This window comes from Diaphorina citri, unplaced genomic scaffold, assembly GCF_000475195.1.
Source record: "Diaphorina citri unplaced genomic scaffold, Diaci psyllid genome assembly version 1.1 scaffold1004, whole genome shotgun sequence".
NCBI classification, from domain to species: Eukaryota; Metazoa; Arthropoda; class Insecta; order Hemiptera; family Psyllidae; genus Diaphorina; species Diaphorina citri.
This window is the reverse complement of record NW_007378435.1, coordinates 75779-96836: the sequence shown is the minus strand read 5'-3', so window position 1 is coordinate 96836 and position 21058 is coordinate 75779. Positions and strand designations below refer to the sequence as shown.

Below are 21058 nucleotides of genomic sequence, written 5' to 3'. Positions count from 1 at the left end.
TACCGGTGCAATATTTTCCAATAAACACAATCATTACTGTTATACTCTTCTCCTCTCCCTTCCCTATAATTTCCTCCAGTTGAGAACGCTTTACCTCCCCATCAGTGGCGGAGTGGTGAATTTCAGTGGAGAAAGTCCTCGTGCCCCCTTGTTATTTTCCTTGCTGGAAAATTTCTAAAAGGTCTCCATAACCCCACAGGAAAAAGGCTGGAAAAACAACATAATTCGGATCGGGTGGAATTCTGCCCCCTAAAAAAAATCCAATTATAAATATTATTAGCACCAAAGTTCATCCAGTTTCATGGTACACACTACATACCTACACATTACATAAGTACATATTCATATTTATTACCCAGACAGCACATCCTATGGAAATGTGTGTAATACATGTGATATTATACCATACTAATACGTATGTTTAAAAATTAGTTATATTACACATGTATTATTCCATGTCAAATGTATTAGCAGACTATTAAAATCTAGGTCAAGCAACAAATCGGAAAAATGGGAGGAAAAAATCCCAACTTCTCAAGAGAATGTTGGAGGAAAATGACAAATCTTCCTTCCTGATACAGCTCACTGTAAGTGGTAATTCTACCAATAATGTGAAGGTTACTAATAATAAGGTCCTGAAAATAAGTAAATGATCTTGTTTCGACTTTTTTTTCTTTATAATATGATGTTTATACTAATGTAAAGGAGTTAATTCAAAGGAGTTGACCATAGATAATTTTTCTTTGTTCTGTTTTTTAATATTAGGTAGGTACCAATAAGAAATAAATTAGGCACTGAGTGAGATACGTCCAATACATTTTTTTCTTTTTTTTTATGATAACATGGATAGAACCTTGAAAAATATTTCATTCAAAAGCAGAACATCAAAATGGAGATTGAGAAAAAAATTGAAAATTTCACAAAACAAGGTGGGAAAAATTCCTCGTGATAGAGCTCCTTCTACGGCTTCTACTTGCAGTGATTCACATGGTGTTGAAGCTGATGGTAATTTTAGTGTTACACAAAACTTGTCTTTAAATCCCCTCCTGTCGAAAATTGATGTACACACTGCAAATAGTGCGGTAGATAAAACTGTTAGTTTCAATAATGACCTCGTAAATATAAATCCCCCGTTGTCCAAAAAAATTGCCCCAACTGAAACTGCTGTCAGTTTAATGAACGAACTTGTAAACTGGGCTATAAATTGTGGTGTCAACCATAACCAGTTAAATCATTTACTTAAAGTTCTACATAAGTACATACCAAATTTGCCCTCAGATAGTCGTTTGTTACTAAATTCCTTCCTCTGTTATTCAAATTTATGAAGTAAAGGACCTCTCTGGACTTTTTAAATAAGGGTGTAATACACATGGAAGTAGTAGTATGTAATACGTATCTACTTTAAACAAGCTGGGCCCGTCCCTCCGGGAATTATTTAGCCCGTAGTTTATTCGATCAGTACCTATGTACCTACCTAAATTAGCGTACTGTACAGAAAACTTGATGATCTCTACAAAAAATGTTTTTTTCTCAAGTTTGATGAAAAAATTGTGATCATCCCATCCCACTCATACATGCAAAAGTTTAGGTGGTGTCAATTTTTTTCTAATAATTAAGAGTATAACATAATGCTTTTTCATACCTCCTGTGTTAAAATAAACATGTTTTTTTTTAATTTTTGAGTTCACTACTAAATCTTTGTCTATTTATTTCAGTACGTGTAGAAATGCTGCTGGAAAAAAAGGCAGAATTTTACAGCAGCATATTACACGCTAGAAACCCACTAGAAATGCTGGTGGAAAAAAGGCAGAATTTTCTTTTGCTGCCTTGGTACCAAAAGGCAGCAAAAGAAAATTCTGCCTTTTTTCGCTCTTTCTCTTCCTCTCTCTGTAAAATTAGTTTCTTTCGCCTTTTATCCAATCAGAAATCAGTTTACCTTGTACTAAGTTTAAACTCAAATTGTGGCATTTGTGGCTCTAGCCATAGGTAAGTGAGAAATGGAGTATTTATCAGTTGTATGTACATAAACCTGAAATAACCAATAAAATAGTAGGAGATTTGCAATTCCTTAAGGATCATTTCACCTTTCCTGGGGATCCTTCACGAAATACGAAAAACAGGTCACACCTATCATAAAATCGTTTAGCGGACGCGACGCGATAATGGGTTCCCAGTTCCCATATCAATATCACACATCTGGCTGAACGTAAGATTTAACACACAGCTCCACTCCGGTCGTTCATTATACCCTATGTTCTATACGAGAACGAGAAATAAATCTTTGAAGTTCTATTTTCGACCTGCTGAACTACTATCTCTTTGGGGGGAAATTGAAATTAATTATTATTAATAGAAGAGAAATAAATAGTTCATGTTGACCCAAGATTTGAATAAATAAAATACCTGGATTCGCGCCATAAATTGAGCCTCGGTTGTCTTGCTTCAGTCGCTTCGGGTCGCTATTGGTCGTCAGAATAGCGAGCCGGCTGAATAAATAAAACCCGTAACATGGCGGATGGTTTACTATCTTGTTTTCCGATAATACGTATGTAAGGTATGTACCAATGAACAAAGTTGTGTAAAATGTCAGACAATTTGTACTGTAAAGCAATATCAAGTTATCATAGGAGAAAGAAGAGGTAATAAATTGAAAATGATAAAATGGAACCAAATTGGCAGACAAAAGAGAATGGAATAACAAACGAAACACAAAACACGCAACACAATTAATATTTCTATTCCACACACTTGAAACAAACACCCTATTATTTCACCTGAGTGCGAAACACCTCCACAATATTGATAACAATGATAACACAAAGCAAACAACGTTGCATCAAAGTTTTGCACCGTATCGGAGAGATACAACACAAGTTGAAAGTAAACAAGAAAGAGAAAATACGTTACATGAAACATATGATAAACAAAACGCTTTCTCCAAAGAAAACGAGAAAAAATCTTAAAATAGAAATAAGTAAGAAATATAAAGCACAGCAGATGAAAACAAACAGAGAATACAATTTGGCAAAGTAAATAGGGAGAGAGGTATAGCAGAATGCAAAATATACTGGGTGAGCTTGAACACGAGGGAACTTCTATCAGAATTGAAAATTAAAACTTTAATTAAGGATGAAACTATGGAAAAAAAATAATAATAAACCGTTAATTAATAAAACAGACAGAAAAGCCTAATTTGGCGCCATTGAAGAAGATAAAATATAAACAAATATGGCTGTAATGAAGCGATTGCGAACTTCTATCAGAATTGAAAATTAAAACTTTAATTAAGGATGAAACTATGGAAAAAAATTAATAATAAACTGTTAATTAATAAAACAGACAGAAAAGCCTAATTTGGCGCCATTGAAGAAGATAAAATATAAACAAATATGGCTGTAATGAAGCGATTGTTTCTGTTTTAATAGACGTTAAAAGAACATAAATTTACATTAACAAAATGAATATAACCCTTTCTGCATCGATTTATGCCAGTTTGCCTATCAATTTTGCATTACAAGTATGCTGTGTATATAGATACGTACCTATACCTTATACCTAACCTATATCTATAGGTATATTGACCCTACATGGAATAAATTTAATTCTTGAAAAATAGAAGAGGAAGACAGAAAAGAGGGAGGGGGAGAGAAGGAGAGAAGGTATATTGACCCTACATGGAATAAATTTAATTCTTGAAAAATAGAAGAGGAAGACAGAAAAGAGGGAGGGGGAGAGAAGGAGAGAGAAAGAAAGAGAAGGAAGAGAGAGAGAGAGAGAGGGAGAGGGAGAGAGGAAAATATCATTCCGTCCGAGAAATAAGTTGAAAAATGTTGGGTCGATCATAAAAGTTCAGAAGAGAGAGAGAGAGAGGGAGAGAGGAAAATATCATTCCGTCCGAGAAATAAGTTGAAAAATGTTGGGTCGATCATAAAAGTTCAGATAAAAGGCGCCTAGCATCTCTCTCTCTCTCTCTCTCCCTCTCCCTCTCGCTCTCTCTTTTCCCTCTCTCTTCCTCCATCCCTATTCTTCATCCCTCCCTTTCTATCCCTCCATCTGTTTCTCTCTCCTTCCTTTTGTTTTCGAATTCCTTAGTTTCCCTTCAATATTTTTTGACCTTTCGACATTTGACTCCCTCTTCCTTTGACGAATATTCATCATTGTCCTGAGAAAATATTTTGGTATTTTTCTTCTTCCTTAAAAAAAAAAAAATAATAAATATCCCTCCCTTTCTATCCCTCCATCCGTTTCTCTCTCCTTCCTTTTGTTTTCGAATTCCTTAGTTTCCCTTCAATATTTGACCTTTCGACATTTGACTCCCTCTTCCTTTGACGAATATTCTTCATTATCCTGAGAAACTATTTTGGTATTTTTCTTCTTCCCAAAAAAAAAAAAAAAAATAATAAAAAAAAAAATAATAATAATAAAAATAAAATAAAATAATCTTGCCTAGTTGGGCTAAAAATATCTATGATTATGGACTTTTGTCATCCTTGAAAATGGCCGTCCGAAAAATATTTTAAATTTTCCAAGATTTATCAAGGTGCCAAACCAACCTCAGAGGTGTAGTAGCTAGCAGGGTCGCTGGTCGCACTTTGATGGTTCAAATCCAAGTCTTGTCATAAAACCTAACGAAGTGTGGCGATCGCTGAACGACATTTGTGAGTTTAGTGACAAGCATACAAAATACCTTCAAACAACAACAAAAAAGTGCAATGTTGCCAAGTCAAATATAAAACAAAGTGTAACCCTTGTTGCCTTTCTAACATAAATGTAACCTCTAGCTATGCTCCATCTTGAAACATGAATATTTAAAATTGTGTCAGAACTGTATATAGGCTATAAACCTGCTCATTCCATTTTATGAGTATCTCTCTCCCTTCTCTCTCTCTCTCTCTCTCTCTCTCCGTGTCAGAACTGTATATAGGCTATAAACCTGCTCATTCCATTTTATGAGTATCTCTCTCCCTTCTCTCTCTCTCTCTCTCTCTCTCTCTCTCTCTCTCTTACTCTCTTCCTTCTTGCTCTTTCGTTTCCCTCGCTTTGTCACTCAATCCTTCAGAGTGAAGTTTCTCTTTGTTCTCATTCTCTTTGACCCGAGACCTGAGGAAATTCGGCCTAGTGTGATACCTACGCTGTCACGGAGGCTCAGGCATATCTATTTAGGTACCTAAAAATAACAGAGGTCTGATAGGGAACTGCAAGCAAAGAGGTCTTATCATCCCAAAATCGAAACGAGAAGGAGGAAAAGAGAGGAGAAAACTAGCTGTTCCGAAAACGAACATTATCTGTTTAGGATAAGTACGCCCCGGGTGGGAATCAAACCCACGAGCTAGCGCTTACAAGGCAGACGAGGTACTTTCCAAGCTAACTAGGCTGGACATTATTCTAAATAAGACACATTAGTCTAAATTATACAATTTTAATGTACTCGTATAGTACAGGAGAGTAGGGCATTAACCTTGTCCTGGGACTGGGAAATGATAAAAGCATGCACAACAGAGAAACATAAAATATGATTTTTATTGTGTTCAAATGACTGGAGGTTTTATAATTCCCACAGTTTCTCTCTCTCTCTCTCTCTCTCTCTCTCTCTCTCTCTCTCTCCTTTTCTTTCCTTTCAGCTCTTTCTTCTTCCTCTCTCTGTAAAATTAGTTTCTTTCCGCTTTTTATCCAATCAGAAATCAGTTTACCTTGTACTAAGGTTTAAAACTTAACTCAAATTGTGGCATTTGGTTCAACCATAGGTAATATGAGAAAACTATTTATTAAGCCATAGGTAAGTGAGAAATGGAGTATTTATCAGTTGTATGTACATAAACCTGAAATAACCAATAAAATAGTAGGAGATTTGCAATTCCTTAAGGATCATTTCACCTTTCCTGGGGATCCTTCACGAAATACGAAAAACAGGTCACACCTATCATAAAATCGTTTAGCGGACGCGACGCGATAATGGGTTCCCAGTTCCCATATCAATATCACACATCTGGCTGAACGTAAGATTTAACACACAGCTCCACTCCGGTCGTTCATTATACCCTATGTTCTATACGAGAACGAGAAATAAATCTTTGAAGTTCTATTTTCGACCTGCTGAACTACTATCTCTTTGGGGGGAAATTGAAATTAATTATTATTAATAGAAGAGAAATAAATAGTTCATGTTGACCCAAGATTTGAATAAATAAAATACCTGGATTCGCGCCATAAATTGAGCCTCGGTTGTCTTGCTTCAGTCGCTTCGGGTCGCTATTGGTCGTCAGAATAGCGAGCCGGCTGAATAAATAAAACCCGTAACATGGCGGATGGTTTACTATCTTGTTTTCCGATAATACGTATGTAAGGTATGTACCAATGAACAAAGTTGTGTAAAATGTCAGACAATTTGTACTGTAAAGCAATATCAAGTTATCATAGGAGAAAGAAGAGGTAATAAATTGAAAATGATAAAATGGAACCAAATTGGCAGACAAAAGAGAATGGAATAACAAACGGAACACAACACACGCAACACAATTAATATTTCTTGTAATTATTTCTCAAATAAATACAATTATTTTTCTACTACTACTACTACTACTACAATTAATATTTCTATTCCACACACTTGAAACAAACACCCTGTTATTTCACCTGAGTGCGAAACACCTCTACAATATTGATAACAATGATAACACAAAGCAAACAACGTTGCATCAAAGTTTTGCACCGTATCGGAGAGATACAACACAAGTTGAAAGTAAACAAGAAAGAGAAAATACGTTACATGAAACATATGATAAACAAAACGCTTTCTCCAAAGAAAACGAGAAAAAATCTTAAAATAGAAATAAGTAAGAAATATAAAGCACAGCAGATGAAAACAAACAGAGAATACAATTTGGCAAAGTAAATAGGGAGAGAGGTATAGCAGAAAAATAAGTAAGAAATATAAAGCACAGCAGATGAAAACAAACAGAGAATACAATTTGGCAAAGTAAATAGGGAGAGAGGTATAGCAGAAAATGCAAAATATACTGGGTGAGCTTGAACACGAGGAAAAAGTAGAGATCAGCAGGAAAAACGAGGGGGAACACTGGAAATATGAACCGGACTGCCTAGATTCAGGATTGGATTATTCCTTGCAGTATCAATGATATTTCTTTTTGTCCAAAAGAACTAGCAGTTGTCAGTGATCAGCAAATTTTGCAGTTCTGTCTGTGGCGAGTTATTAGCATACCCAACATCTGGGGTCGTCATAGAGATCAGCAGGAAAAGCGAGGGGGAAAACACTATAAATATGAGCCGGACTACCTAGATTCAGGATTGGATTATTCCTTGCAGTATCAATGATATTTCTTTTTGTCCAAAAGAACTAGCAGTTGTCAGTGATCAGCAAATTTTGCAGTTCTGTCTGTGGCGAGTTATTAGCATACCCAATATCTTGGGTCGTCCTGTATAAGAAACAAGTCAGTGAATTGCAAACAGAAAGAAAAATCGAAGGAAAATTGAAAAAGAAAAAAAAGTGATTTTCAAAGTGATTGATTCGATAACAATCTAGTTTGCAAGCTAGGAGAGTCAGCTCGTCGGAACTTTCAAATTAAGAAATCAGGAGAGCAGAAGATTTCAGTCAGCAGCATGGTACGATAATTATTATGGAGATCAGCAGGAAAAACGAGGGGGAACACTGGAAATATGAACCGGACTGCCTAGATTCAGGATTGGATTATTCCTTGCAGTATCAATGATATTTCTTTTTGTCCAAAAGAACTAGCAGTTGTCAGCGATCAGCAAATTTTGCAGTTCTGTCTGTGGCGAGTTATTAGCATACCCAACATCTGGGGTCGTCCTGTATAAGAAACAAGTCAGTGAATTGCGAACAGAAAGAAAAATCGAAGGAAAATTGAAAAGGAAAAAAAAAGTGCTTTTCAAAGTGATTGATTCGATAAAAATCTAGTTTGCAAGCTAGGAGAGTCAGCTCGTCGGAACATTCAAATTAAGAAATCAGGAGAGCAGAAGATTTCAGTCAGCAGCATCTTCTTCCTGGGCAACGCTGAAACAACGGCAGTATCATCGTTTAACAAATAAATTGTATGAATTTCTTTTATTTGAAACACTTTAAGGTGTGTCCAAAGTTCCAAACATAGTCGACCAATCGCAGGTCGACTATGTTTGGACACAAGAATAGAAATCAAAGCAAATTTTGTACCTGCATAAAATATTTGAGCTTTAGTCAGCTCCCATGGCTTAGTGGTCACTGCGCTCGCCTTGCACGCGGGAGCCCCGGGTTCGATTCCCGGCGGGGTCAAGAAATTTGTATCATGCAAATGATTGATTCCGTGACTGGATGTTGCGAGGCCCCTCGTGAGGAAATGAGTAGCTATGACATATAAATGCGCATAGCGCCCGGTGCCAGCTTGGTAGGTAAACATTGGATGTTAGGATTATTGAGATATTGGGAAAAATCCTACTTACAATGCTGCAGTGAGCACCAAAGTTGTGATGTAATAACACAAAGAAACTGCATGTATTCATTTAAATATTTGAGCTTTCCCTTGCTGATTTTGGTAATGTTCTGAATGGGAACAAGCTGGGCCCGTCCCTCCGGGAATTTTTTAGCCCGTAGTTTATTCGATCATGGTTAAAGAATACCTTTGTACGACTAAAAATCCTACTTACAATGCTGCAGTGAGCATCAAAGTTGTGATGTAATAACACAAAGAAACTGCATGTATTCATTTAAATATTTGAGCTTTCCCTTGCTGATTTTGGTAATGTTTTGAATGTCTGGCCCGTCCATTTTTATTTAGGACTGTAGCTGTGTGATATCTAGGGTACACGAATGGCATACTCCAATTCTTACATACAGAAGAAGCATTCAGTTCGTAGGTATCACGGGAAGGGTCACTGTCACACAGAATATCACACATCACAGCCAACCGCTCCGCGACCCTCAGTGTGACGTCAATCGACGAATCTTCTCTTTTGGCGGAGAAGATGAGAATTCACGCCGAGGTGGAGGGAGGGGAGAGAGGGACGAAAAAGTAGGTAAAAACGTGTGTCGTGTCTGGCCCTCGAGAGAGACACGGTAAGAGAGTAGAGAGTGAGCGCCACGCCGGGCGATGGGGAAACATTAGGGGAGCACGGCCGTCTGTGGAGTCTGTTTCCCCGGCGGGTTACCAGCTGATGGATGACGGCTAAGATCAAACATTGGTGTATTTGAGTTTCGAGAAACTGACCACTGGAAAGTTGACCACTGCTTCATTCCGTTTCCATTCAAGAAGTGGTCAATTTTTCAGAGGTCAATTTTTCAGACCTTTACTTCAAGACTTCACAGAGTAGTATAAACACTGCTTATTATCATAATACAATTTTATTGTTTACTAGTTTACTAGGAAGCTTACTGCTTCATTCCGTTTCCATTCAAGCAGTGGTCAATTTTTCAGAGGTGTGGTACCTGAATGAAATGAAAAAGTGGAACACCTTTACTTCAAGACTTCACAGAGTAGTATAAACACTGCTTATTATCATAATACAATTTTATTGTTTACTAGTTTACTAGGAAGCTTATAATGAGGACGTCTCATTAAAAAACTTTCACTGGAGAAACTTTCCTCCGAGTCAAATTTCTCGAGAAATTTAATAAATTTTAACCTCTAGAAAGCGTGTGTACAGGCAAGATGAAAGAACGTTCTTATCATTTTTCCATATCTAAATTTTTCATCCGTTTTCTTTTTTGTGTGTCAAGAAGTTTTCCGGTTTTTAATTAGACGTCAAGGCATCCGACCCTTGGCAAAAAACAGCTTTCGCAAACTTTTCCTTCGCTCTTCCATCTTCAGCGTTTGATCTTATCAAAGCTTTCGATGCTCTTGTCAGAATATACAAGTGGCGCCCTTTGTATATTTCAATCAGGAGAAAATATCTTGGATTTTTCTTCCAATGTTCTTCACGTAGGAGAATTGAAGCAGGCACGAAGAAGAATTCAGGGATGCATTAGGTATAACGCCATTATTTTCCAAGGTACCAAACCTCGAAGATTTTTGAAGACGGCCTTGTGGAGATCTTTGCAGGAAGAATGAAGAGCTCGAGGACGTCAAACTTTAAGGATATCTGATTTTACTTTATGTGACAATAAACTCTGTGATTTTTATCAACAACAAACGAAAGGCAATAAATAAGGGGTTTTTGGCTACCCCAACAAGGCTTGTCTTTCAGGAACCGTTAATTCATGTTCAATGAATTGTTTATCTGGAGTGTTATCTGGGTAAGGTTCAATTCATCCCAAACTATCCTTTCCCCGATACAAACTATCTGAGCACGACCCTGGTCTCCAACATCTTGAGATGATCAAAAGCTCATTTTCTTTTCGCTTTCCGTATTATTTGCTTTCGAAATTTCATTTTCAAGTACGTGCATAGTGTGGCTTTGAATGTTTCGAACAGAAAGCGCATCGAATCAACAGAATGCACTTGGGGAAATAAGCTTTCTTATTTGGTCCAATTTATTCTAATGGTGTTCTGTAGGTTGAGGTCGCGCTATAAGCTATTGCCATTTATGTGGGTACATTAAATCTCAAATCCTAGCATTTGATTTCCTATACTGAAGTCGCGTTGCAGGTTACGCTCCAAACACAGTACAGTCAAAATGTTCTTCCTAGGGATTTAATGGGAGTACCTATTTATATCGCGCTATAAGCTGACAATATTGCCATTTATGTGTGTACATTAAATATCGAATCCTAGCATTTGATTTCCTACTGAAGTCGCGTTGCAGGTTACGCTCCAAACACAGTACAGTCAAAATGTTCTTCCTAGGGATTTAATGGGAGTACCTATTTATATCACGCTATAAGCTGACAATATTGCATTTATGTGGGTACACTAAATCTCAAATCCTAGCATTTGATTTCCTACTGAAGTCGCGTTGCAGGTTACGCTCCAAACACAGTACCTACAGTCAAAATGTTCTTCCTAGGGATTTATGGGAGTACCTATTTATATCTGCCGTTCTAGTCACAGTATATATCACAGTATATACGAGTAGTCACTAACATTTCATCGTCTGCAAAACAAATTGAACGCACTGGGATTGGAACATGACCTACACTATAGCGAGAATGGATCCCTCCATATTTGAGATTGAGGAGGTCTATGAAAGAAAGTCTATTGTACTCTTTCCTATTTTGGAAAATGGCCCTTCTTTCACATCCTCTTCTATATATCATTTGTTCAACAGCGTTTTATATCGCCGGACAATGGTTTCTTGCTCGTTTATCAGAGGATCCCTCCAAACTATTATGAAAACTTGAAAACGGTCAAGCACTAAGGCCATTGGTCCGTGATCTAATGACGTCAAAATCCCCATTCATATCCATGGTACACAGGAGCCTAATGACTTGGAAGATAATATCCCGTTGAAATCCCAGGAACCCTCAGTAAATGGTTTTTTAAGCTTCCCATCATCATTTTTCTTCGAATATTCTCTTTTCTTCCTTACTGTGCAGCTCTCTTTCCTTCCTTTTCGTTCGTCCTTCGCCTTCTTTTTCAATCACGTAAAGTTGCAGTGCGGTATTGTAAAGGTGTCTGGTTTGTCTCGTCTCGGAAAACACTGATTTGAAGATCGATTCTCACTATAATGCAGGTCGATCTCCAGTCACAGTACGAGAACAATCAAAATATTTTTATTTTACGCTTATTTGTTAGTGAAATCTTGCAATAGAGCAGTTGCAGTTGGGTAAAAATTATGAATAAATGGTCGATTCCTATGTAAAAGTTGTGAAAAATCAAAACTCCGAAAAAGTAACTTTAAAAGGTCGAAAATTCAATTTTCATTTCCCGATCTAATGAAAAAGTTCGAAGAGTAGTGACGTTGGATTTCAAGAAATGATGCGCAGAAACGTATGCGCACAAACACATTAATGTGTTGCCTGCGCTCGGGACAGTTGATGTGACATCACCGCCTACAGGAGCGTATGCCGTGACGTCAGATTTTAAGATTTACCGGTATTTTTTAAGTGGATTTATCTCGGGCTCTAGAAGTCGTAGAAGAAAAAGAAAAAATCCCTAGTTCCTCATTTTTTCAGCTCTTTGACTTTGAAACATCGCCCAAGTAGGCGCAACTGTTCTATTATCTCCAAACATTATCTCATCTTTCCTACTTATTTTTCATTCCTTCCCTATCTCCCTCCCTCTCTCTCTCTCTCTCTCTCATTCTACGTGCCTCCATTTAACTTGTTTATTTTTAACCAATAAAAAATGAACTTACAACAATCGTTAGAGATTTCGTACAAAAATTACAGTTTTGTGAAAAAAATAACTGTAGAATCGTTAGATTGTTATACGCTGCCAACGTCAAAAGTAATGTTCTGAGTTCTGACTAAATTGCTAGCGCTTTCCAGAAGTCGTAGAAGAAAAAGAAAAAATCCCTAGTTCCTCATTTTTTCAGCTCTTTGACTTTGAAACATCACCCAAGTAAGCCCAATCTCCAAACATTATCTCATCTTTCCTACTTATTTTTCATTCCTCCCCTATCTCCCTCCCTCTCTCTCCTCTCTCCCTCTCTCTCATTCTACGTGCCTCCATTTAACTTGTTTATTTTTAACCAATAAAAAATGAACTTACAACAATCGTTAGAGATTTCGTACAAAAATTACAGTTTTGTGAAAAAATAACTGTAGAATCGTTAGATTGTTATACGCTGCCAACGTCAAAAGTAATGTTCTGAGTTCTGACTAAATTGCTAGCGCTTTCAAGAGAAAAGCATAATTAGCACTAACATTTGACATAAAAGTGAAGTTCTGAAACCATGCTTTGACAATTTGGCATGAGACAAGTGCTATATTAGTAATTCCGACGAAGAAGAAGAAAGAAGAAGAAGAAGAAGAAAGAAGAAAAGGTACTTACTGGATGTCCAAAGTTTAGCTTCCTAGCTTCCTTAGTTGCTAGCTTTTGCTTGCACGTTTGTTAATTGTTTGGTCGCTTATTTGCTTACTTAATACTTGCTGGCCTGATTCGGTATGCACATTATCTTCAATTAATTCAGTTACAATAACACACCATACAATAACACTACATACAACAACACACCATAGCTGAAACAAGTGGTTGACATCACCCAGTACGTCACATGCAAACAATTAAACTTCGCTACTAACAACTGGCGAAGAATGTGCCTGCAACAATAAAACTCAAAGGAAATGGTCTGGTCCCATTTAAACGAAGGAAAAATGGGTAATAATAACAGGGAGTAAGAATGATAGAGAGGGTGAAAATGGTAAGAATGACAGAGAGGGTAAATTGGGTAAGAAGTAAGAATGACAGAGAGGGTAAAAGAAGGATAGGGGAAGGTAATAATGGCGTGTAATAGAGGGGAATATTCAGGGGTTTTCGGGTAATTTGCGGTGTACCTGGCAACGATTGACCGAGCAATGTTAGGAATATCATAACTAACTATGACTGTCAAGTTCTTTTGACTTGGCGGGGCGGAGCGCTCCTTAATTTTGACTTTTTAGTCCGTCCTTCCTTTATTATTACTAATAATAAAAGGTATAGGGGACGGACTATTGTATTCGCTTCGGTGTCGTCTGTCTAAACAATTAAACTCCGCTACTAACAACTGGCGAAGAATGTGCCTGCAAGAATAAAACTCAAAGGAAATGGTCTGGTCCCATTAAATGAAGGAAAAATGGGTAATAATAACAGGGAGTAAGAATGATAGAGAGGGTGAAAATGGTAAGAATGACAGAGAGGGTAAATTGGGTAAGAAGTAAGAATGATAGAGAGGGTAAAAGAAGGATAGGGGAAGGTAATAATGGCGTGTAATCTTATATTATAAGAACAATAATAATAGTGCTTATTTATACTGCTCGCATAGGACTGAAAAGTCCCTTTACTCCAGCAGTAGGCTACTACTATTATTGTGGTATGTGAGAATGTTTTGAGGAAAATGAGGAACAAACCTCATATCATTATGACATGTTAAGCCACCGTTCAGGTGATATGACAAAGACCGAACCACCCCAACTCTCTCTCTCTCTCTCCCTTCCTCCCTTAACCCATCTCTCTCTCTTCCTCCCCCGCCCCTCTCTTTCTCCTCTCTGTCTCTCTCTCCTCTTTTCCCCTCTTCCTTTCTCTCTTTCTCTCTCTCTCCTCTCTTTTTCCCTCTTCCTTTCTCTCTTTCTCTCTCTCTCTCTCTCTCTCTCTCTCTCTCTCTCTCTCTCCTCGCTTTCTCTCTCTCTCTGTCTCTCTCTCTGTCTCTCTCTCCTCTCTCCTCTCTTTTTACCTCTTCCTTTCTCTCTCTCTCGCCTCTCTTTTTGCTTCTTCCTCTCTCTCTCTCTCTCTCTCTGTCTCTCCCTCCCTCCTTCTCTCTCTCCTCTCTTTTTCCCTCTTCCTTCCTCTCTCTCTCTGTCTCTCTCCCTCCTTCCTACACCACCGAGATGGGGGGGAATATTCAGGGGTTTTCGGGTAATTTGCGGTGCACCTGGCAACGATTGACCGAGCAATGTTAGGAATATCATAACTAACTATGACTGTCAAGTTCTTTTGACTTGGCGGGGCGGAGCGCTCCTTAATTTTGACTTTTTCCCACAATGGATGCTCCAAATTTTTGGAGTCTGGTCTATACCCCCCCCCCTTAAATACGGTCCTGAGGAACAGTAGTCCAAAGCATGGTCGTTACAATTAAAGAAATAAAAATAATGCCACTATAGTCATAATCTCTCATTCCTTCGCTATCCAATTATCCTTCTCTCTCTCTCTCTCTCTCTCTCTCTGTCTCTCTCTCTCTCTCTCTCTAGTCTCTCTCCTTCTATCCCCTGTTCCTTTCTCTCCCTCCTTCTCACTATCCAATTTTCTTTTCTCTCCAGTCTCTCCTACCTCTATAATACTTACCTCTCCCACCCTCCCTCTCCTACCGTTCCTCTCCCTCTCTCTCTTTCTCTTCCCTCTCCTTCTCCCTATCCCCCGTAAGACACGAACTCTGTACGTGACGAAATGACACTGAACGCAAACCATCTCTCTCTCTCTCTCTCCACAATGGATGCTCCAAATTTTTGGAGTCTGGTCTGTCTCTCTCTCTCTCTCTCTCTTGTCTCTCTCCTTCTATCCGCTGTTCCTTTCTCTCCCTGCTTCTCACTATCCAATTTTCTTTTCTCTCCAGTCTCTCCTACCTCTATAATACTTACCTCTCCCTCTCCTACCGTTCCTCTCCCTCTCTCTCTTTCTCTCCCCTCTCCTTCTCCCTATCCCCTGTAAGACACGAACTCTGTACGTGACGAAATGACACTGAACGCAAACCATCTTTCTCTCTCTCTCTCTCTCTCGTTTCAACTTAAAGATGAAAGAAAACGATACGGAGAAAACAAGAGGAAGAAAAATTCTAGAGAGAGAGAGAGAGAGAGAGAGAGAGAGAGAGAGAGAGAGAGAGAGAGAGAGAGAGGAGAGAGTGTGCATGAGATCGCGCTTCGCGCTCCCTTGGCTTCGCCCCTGAAAACTAATATCGTCCCTGAGTCCTGTCTCGAAGAAATGAAAACTAAAAGCGAGAGCAAAATATTAAACGTAGGAAAAGTTTTGCTGGCCTCAAAGTGTGTTCCCCGTGTATTTCTTATGCTTCGCGGGGTTGTGCATGTGGTCGCGCTTCGCGCTCCCGGGGCTTCGCGAGATATGTATGAGGTCGCGCTTCGCGCTCCCTTGGCTTCGCCCCTGAAAACTAATATCGTCCCTGAGTATTTTCGGCAACACGCAGTATACAGTGTGTCCACTTTTAATGTGCGCCATAGGAAAAATACATGTAAAAACAGTTTTTCTTGTCTCAAAAGTCTTTAGGTACAGACTTCTTTTAGTTGTTCTTTTCTCATTTGCTCATTTCACGGAGACCACTTTTAGAGAAACTTCTTTTAAATTGGTTTCTTTTAGGGTTATTTATTTCAAAGTGCTGATGGTTGTGGTAGGTCGCGGTTTTTAGTACCTAACCTGTTTTCATCTTTATTTTTCGGCAACACGCAGTATAGATTGTGTAAAATGCATTTTCATAATTATGTTCTTTTTAAAAAATTGTGAACAAGAATAGACGGAACATGGTTATTTATAAACAGTCAGTATATGGGCTGAATTATGTATTTAGAGGTACCATAATGAGATTATTGTGTTATTTGTATTAATTTATAATTGTTATAAATGTGTTATATATTCATAAACAAGTTTTTTTTTTTTAATTTAAACAGGTCTTGTTTATTGTTCCATAAAATGTAATGTTATTACCAATCAAATATATAAGACCTTGTTTAGAAACAAGAATAGACGGAACATGGTTATTTATAAACAGTATATGGGCTGAATTATGTATTTCTGTATTTAGAGGTACCATAATGAGATTATTGTGTTATTTGTATTAATTTATAATTGTTATAAATGTGTTATATATTCATAAACAAGTTTTATGTATTGTTATAAATCTGTTGTGTTGAGTTATACATTCTGTCTCCTCGTAAGCATGTCCAATTCTACCTAATTTTACATCGTTTAATGTTCCTCTCTTGCAATTAGGTAGGTATACTGGAGATAGGTTGGTTGGTTGGTTGGTTGGTTGGTTGGTTGGTTGGTTGGTTGGTTGGTTGGTTGGTTGGTAGGTAAAGGTGATGTATAAAGGTAGGCAGATGGGTAGGTAGGTTGTGTCTGATATTGTATAGGACTAAGGCCAGCCACTCACTATCAGGTCCGCCTGTCAGGTCAACCTGATAGTATGTATGTTCATCAGGTGGACCTGACAAGTTGACCTTTTCAGCCACACCTGTCCGGTCTACCTGATCAGCTGTACCAGTCAGGTCTATACCTGATAGTGAGTTGCTGGCCTAAAAGTAGGTACATACTCGTAGGTTTGTGATATTGTAAAGGTATGAGGTATGACATTGAAAGAAACACTAAGCTTTTGCCCCATGAGTATGAATATGTGTCATGCTCTCTCTCTCTCTCTCTCTCTCTCTCTCTCTCTCTCTCCCCCCCTCTCTCTCTCACGGACCTAGACGTGTTAATTTGTGAAGTTTTCTATGGTTTACTTTTCTTACAAAATATGGGCTTTTTACTTTCTATTTCTTACAAAATTTCAATGTGCGGAGTCCAGTATTTTAACTCTTCCCAATATTACCGTCCCTCGATCGTTCAAGTCCTGCTAATATTGCTATCTGGAAATCCCTGACCTTAGTGCTAGATATAAATAAACAAAAGATAGATATACATACATTATTTAATAGGATAAATCAACAACAGGTGCCGCACCCCAAGACACGCTAGACCAAAATCTAGCAACATTAAATTGCAAAATTTATTATTTTGCTACAATCTCTCGTTCTCTCTCTTTCTTTCTTTTTCACTCTCTCGTTCTATCCTCCCCCTTTCTCTCGTATCTCTTTTTCCTTTTTACACTATTCCTCTCCTTCCCTTCGCTCCCCCCTCCGAAAGTCGCTTTTCATTACTTCCACCTGATCAAACCATGATCCTCTTTCTTCTTCTTATTCTTCTTTTCCTCTTTCTCTTCCCTCCTCTTCTTCTTCTTTTTCTGCTTCTTCTTCTTCATCTCTTTTCCCGTCCTCTTTTTTTTTTTTTTTTTTTTTTTTGTATTGTTATAAAACTGTTGTGTTGAGTTATACATTCTGTCTCCTCGTAAGCATGTCCAATTCTACCTAATTTTACATCGTTTAATGTTCCTCTCTTGCAATGTTATTATGGTGTATCCACACATAGTCGATGCGTCGACTATGTTTGGGCGGACCTAGACGTGTTAATTTGTGAAGTTTTCTATGGTTTACTTTTCTTACAAAATATGGGCTTTTTCTTACAAAATTTCAATGTGCGGAGTCCAGTATTTCAACTCTTCCCAATATTACCGTCCCTCGATCTTTAAAGTCCTGCTAATATTGCTATCTGGAAATCCCTGACCTTGGTGCTAGATATAAATAAACAAAAGATAGATATACATACATTATTTAATAGGAATATAAATAAATGCTCTACAGGTAGCTTAAAGCATCATACGGTCGAATGAAAAAATCCGTCATAATTGTATTTTAAATGCATTTAGTCCCGCCTCAATAATACCGCACAGAGAATGCAACTATGCAATTAATTCAAGTCAAATTTAATTACTTGTTCATGACACACTTTTCCCGCAATAAATAGCTCATCCCAATTAATTTAAACATCGTCAAGTGTATTGCATTTCGAGCTGTTGAAGATTTATGATGTTTTGAGTGATTGGTGATTCTGCCTCTGTATAAGCAGATATTAGTTACCTATAAATGTATAAATAATGTATAAATAATTAATGTAGGTACATCGTGTTTTATTGAGTCAGTACAAATTAGGTGGTTAAATTGATGATTAATAATATTAATTACCTATTAAAATAAAATTAATTGTTAGATAATTACTAGGTAATTAATAACGAATCAACAATCAATGGTCCATCAACAGACATGTATTTTCACATGGAAATTGATCATCCTTTCGTACTTTGCTTTAGCTCTTATTTTTGCAAGGTCTTCTCAGTCCAATAGGATATTATCTTCTCAATATCTCATCAAAGCCTTTTTTAGACGTTTGTCAATCTCTTCTGACCATCTTCTTATTCCTTTTGTATATTCAATCACTTTTGTCTGTTTCGAATTTGTAAATTGGTACCTCTAACAGCCTCACTCTGAACAATTTATTTGAAAAATTCTAGGACAGTTTTCTATTTTATCTTGTCCTTTGTCTTCAAAGATACGACCCTGCTCTTTTCTCTCTCTCTTTTTTTACTCCTCTCTTCTTCCATCTTCTGATTTTCAATTAACAACTTCTCACGTTTCTCTCTTTCTCTCTCCTGTCATTCATGATGCTATGGTAAATATCAATTATGTTCTATGTAGTTACTAGGTAGCTTAGGTACATACCTTTATCGCCCTTCTCTCTCTCTCTCTCTCTCTCTCTCTCTTATCATTGTAACTTTGACATCGAAAATTTTGTTCTTGACGGAGCGGAGGGAGGTATCTTCCATTTTGTTCCCTCTCTCTCTCCCTCTCTTGTAGTTCAGACACATCCACTAAACTAAACTATGATTTTCTTTCTCTGTTACAGGTAAAAACATTTCTCTTTCGAAATTTATTGGATGTTCTATTTGATAAAATCGTTTCTAGGTAAGCCGAGTATTTTTTATTTATTTTTTTTTATGCTTAACTAAGGAAGGGGAAAGTCACCATTTGTCACTATCTCCAATACCGTAACCATATCAAGTGTAAAGTTACTGTCAGAAACACGCCACTGCCTCACAAGCTACTTACTGGATGGCCAAAGTTTAGCTTCCTAGCTTCCTTAGTTGCTAGCTTTTGCTTGCACGTTTGTTAATTGCTTGGTCGCTTATTTGCTTGCTTACTTACTTGCTGGCTTGATTCGGTATGCACATTATCTTCAATTAATTCAGTTACAATAACACACCATACAATAACACTACATGAGTATTTTTATTTTATTTTTATGCTTAACTAAGAAAGGGGAAAGTCACCATTTGCCACTATCTCCAATACCGTAACCATATCAAGTGTAAAGTTACTGTCAGAAACACGCCACTGCCTCACATTGACGAAATACAAAACTGTAATCAAACGACCATACACGTCTTATACAGCACTGATTTTAAAACTTTCCAACGTTTTAACTTTTATTTTATTTTTTCACAATTTAATTTAAACTTGCCATCTTGCCAAGCATCATGTTTGTTTACAATCTGTCTCGACTAACTTTTATTTGGATAGGATTAAGTTTTATCACACCTGCCGTCTACATACCAGCCTTCCTTTACAACTTGAACTCTAAACGGACTACCTTCGTACCTACATGTACTTTTATTAGTGTTTAACAAATTTATATTTGACATCCTGTAGGTATTAAATTACTTCTGTTATTTATAACTAGACTTTCCTTGTTTTTAACTATTCCAAGTTCCAACTCTGTTTCCACTAATTAATTGGTAGGTATTTTACTCCTTATCTTTTCTGAAATGGCATCTAATGGCCGGGTCCATAAGGTGAACTTAAACTCCGTTTAAGTTAAACTCTGATTGGCTGAAATTTTTGAAAATTTTCGAAATATCGAAATCAACCAATCAGACACTGGTTATTCCAATTGTTAAAGTTAAACGGAGTTTAAACTCACTTTGTGGACCCGGCAATTAATTAATCTGAGGAATATTACGTGGGAGTTGTGAGTGTGACGTTGTGAGAAATAGGTAGCTAGGAGTATGTGAGAATCTGTTTAACAAATCTATATTTGACATCCTGTAGGTATTAAAATAATTACTTCTATTATTTATAACTAGACTTTCCTTGTTTTTAACTATTCCAAGTTCCAACTCTTTTTCCACTAATTAATTGGTAGGTATTTTATTCCTTATCTTTTCTGAAATGGCATCTAATGACCGGGTCCATAAGGTGAACTTAAACTCCGTTTCAGTTAAACTCTGATTGGCTGAAATTTTTGAAAAATTTCGAAATCAACCAATCAGACTGGTTATTCCAATAGTTAAAGTTAAACGGAGTTTAAACTCACTTTGTGAACCCGGCAATTAATTAATCTGAGGAATATTACGTGGGAGTTGTGAGTGTGACGTTGTGAGAAATAGGTAGCTAGGAGTATGTGAGAATGTGTGAGGAAAATGAGGAACAAACCTCATATCATTATGACATGTTAAGCCACCGTTCAGGTGATATGACAAAGACCGAACCACCCCAACTCTCTCTCTCTCTCTCCCTTCCTCCCTTAACCCATCTCTCTCTCTTCCTCCCCCGCCCCTCTCTTTCTCCTCTCTGTCTCTCTCTCCTCTTTTCCCCTCTTCCTTTCTCTCTTTCTCTCTCTCTCCTCTCTTTTTCCCTCTTCCTTTCTCTCTTTCTCTCTCTCTCTGTCTCTCTCTCTGTCTCTCTCTCCTCTCTCCTCTCTTTTTACCTCTTCCTTTCTCTCTCTCTCGCCTCTCTTTTTGCTTCTTCCTCTCTCTCTCTCTCTCTCTCTGTCTCTCCCTCCCTCCCTCTCTCTCCTCTCTTTTTTTCTCTCTTCTTCTC

At 37.6% G+C, this 21058-nt stretch overlaps 1 protein-coding gene and 1 long non-coding RNA gene across 3 annotated transcripts in view; both read left to right on the top strand.

Moving 5' to 3' along the window:
* The window catches only part of LOC113469254, a 53520-nt gene that overhangs the window by 14673 nt on the left and 17789 nt on the right, over nt 1-21058 (top strand). The window lies entirely within an intron of this gene.
* On the top strand, nt 490-1336 carry LOC113469255. Its single transcript, XR_003392722.1, has 2 exons — nt 490-632; nt 1257-1336. It is a non-coding gene; the product is annotated as an uncharacterized LOC113469255 (long non-coding RNA).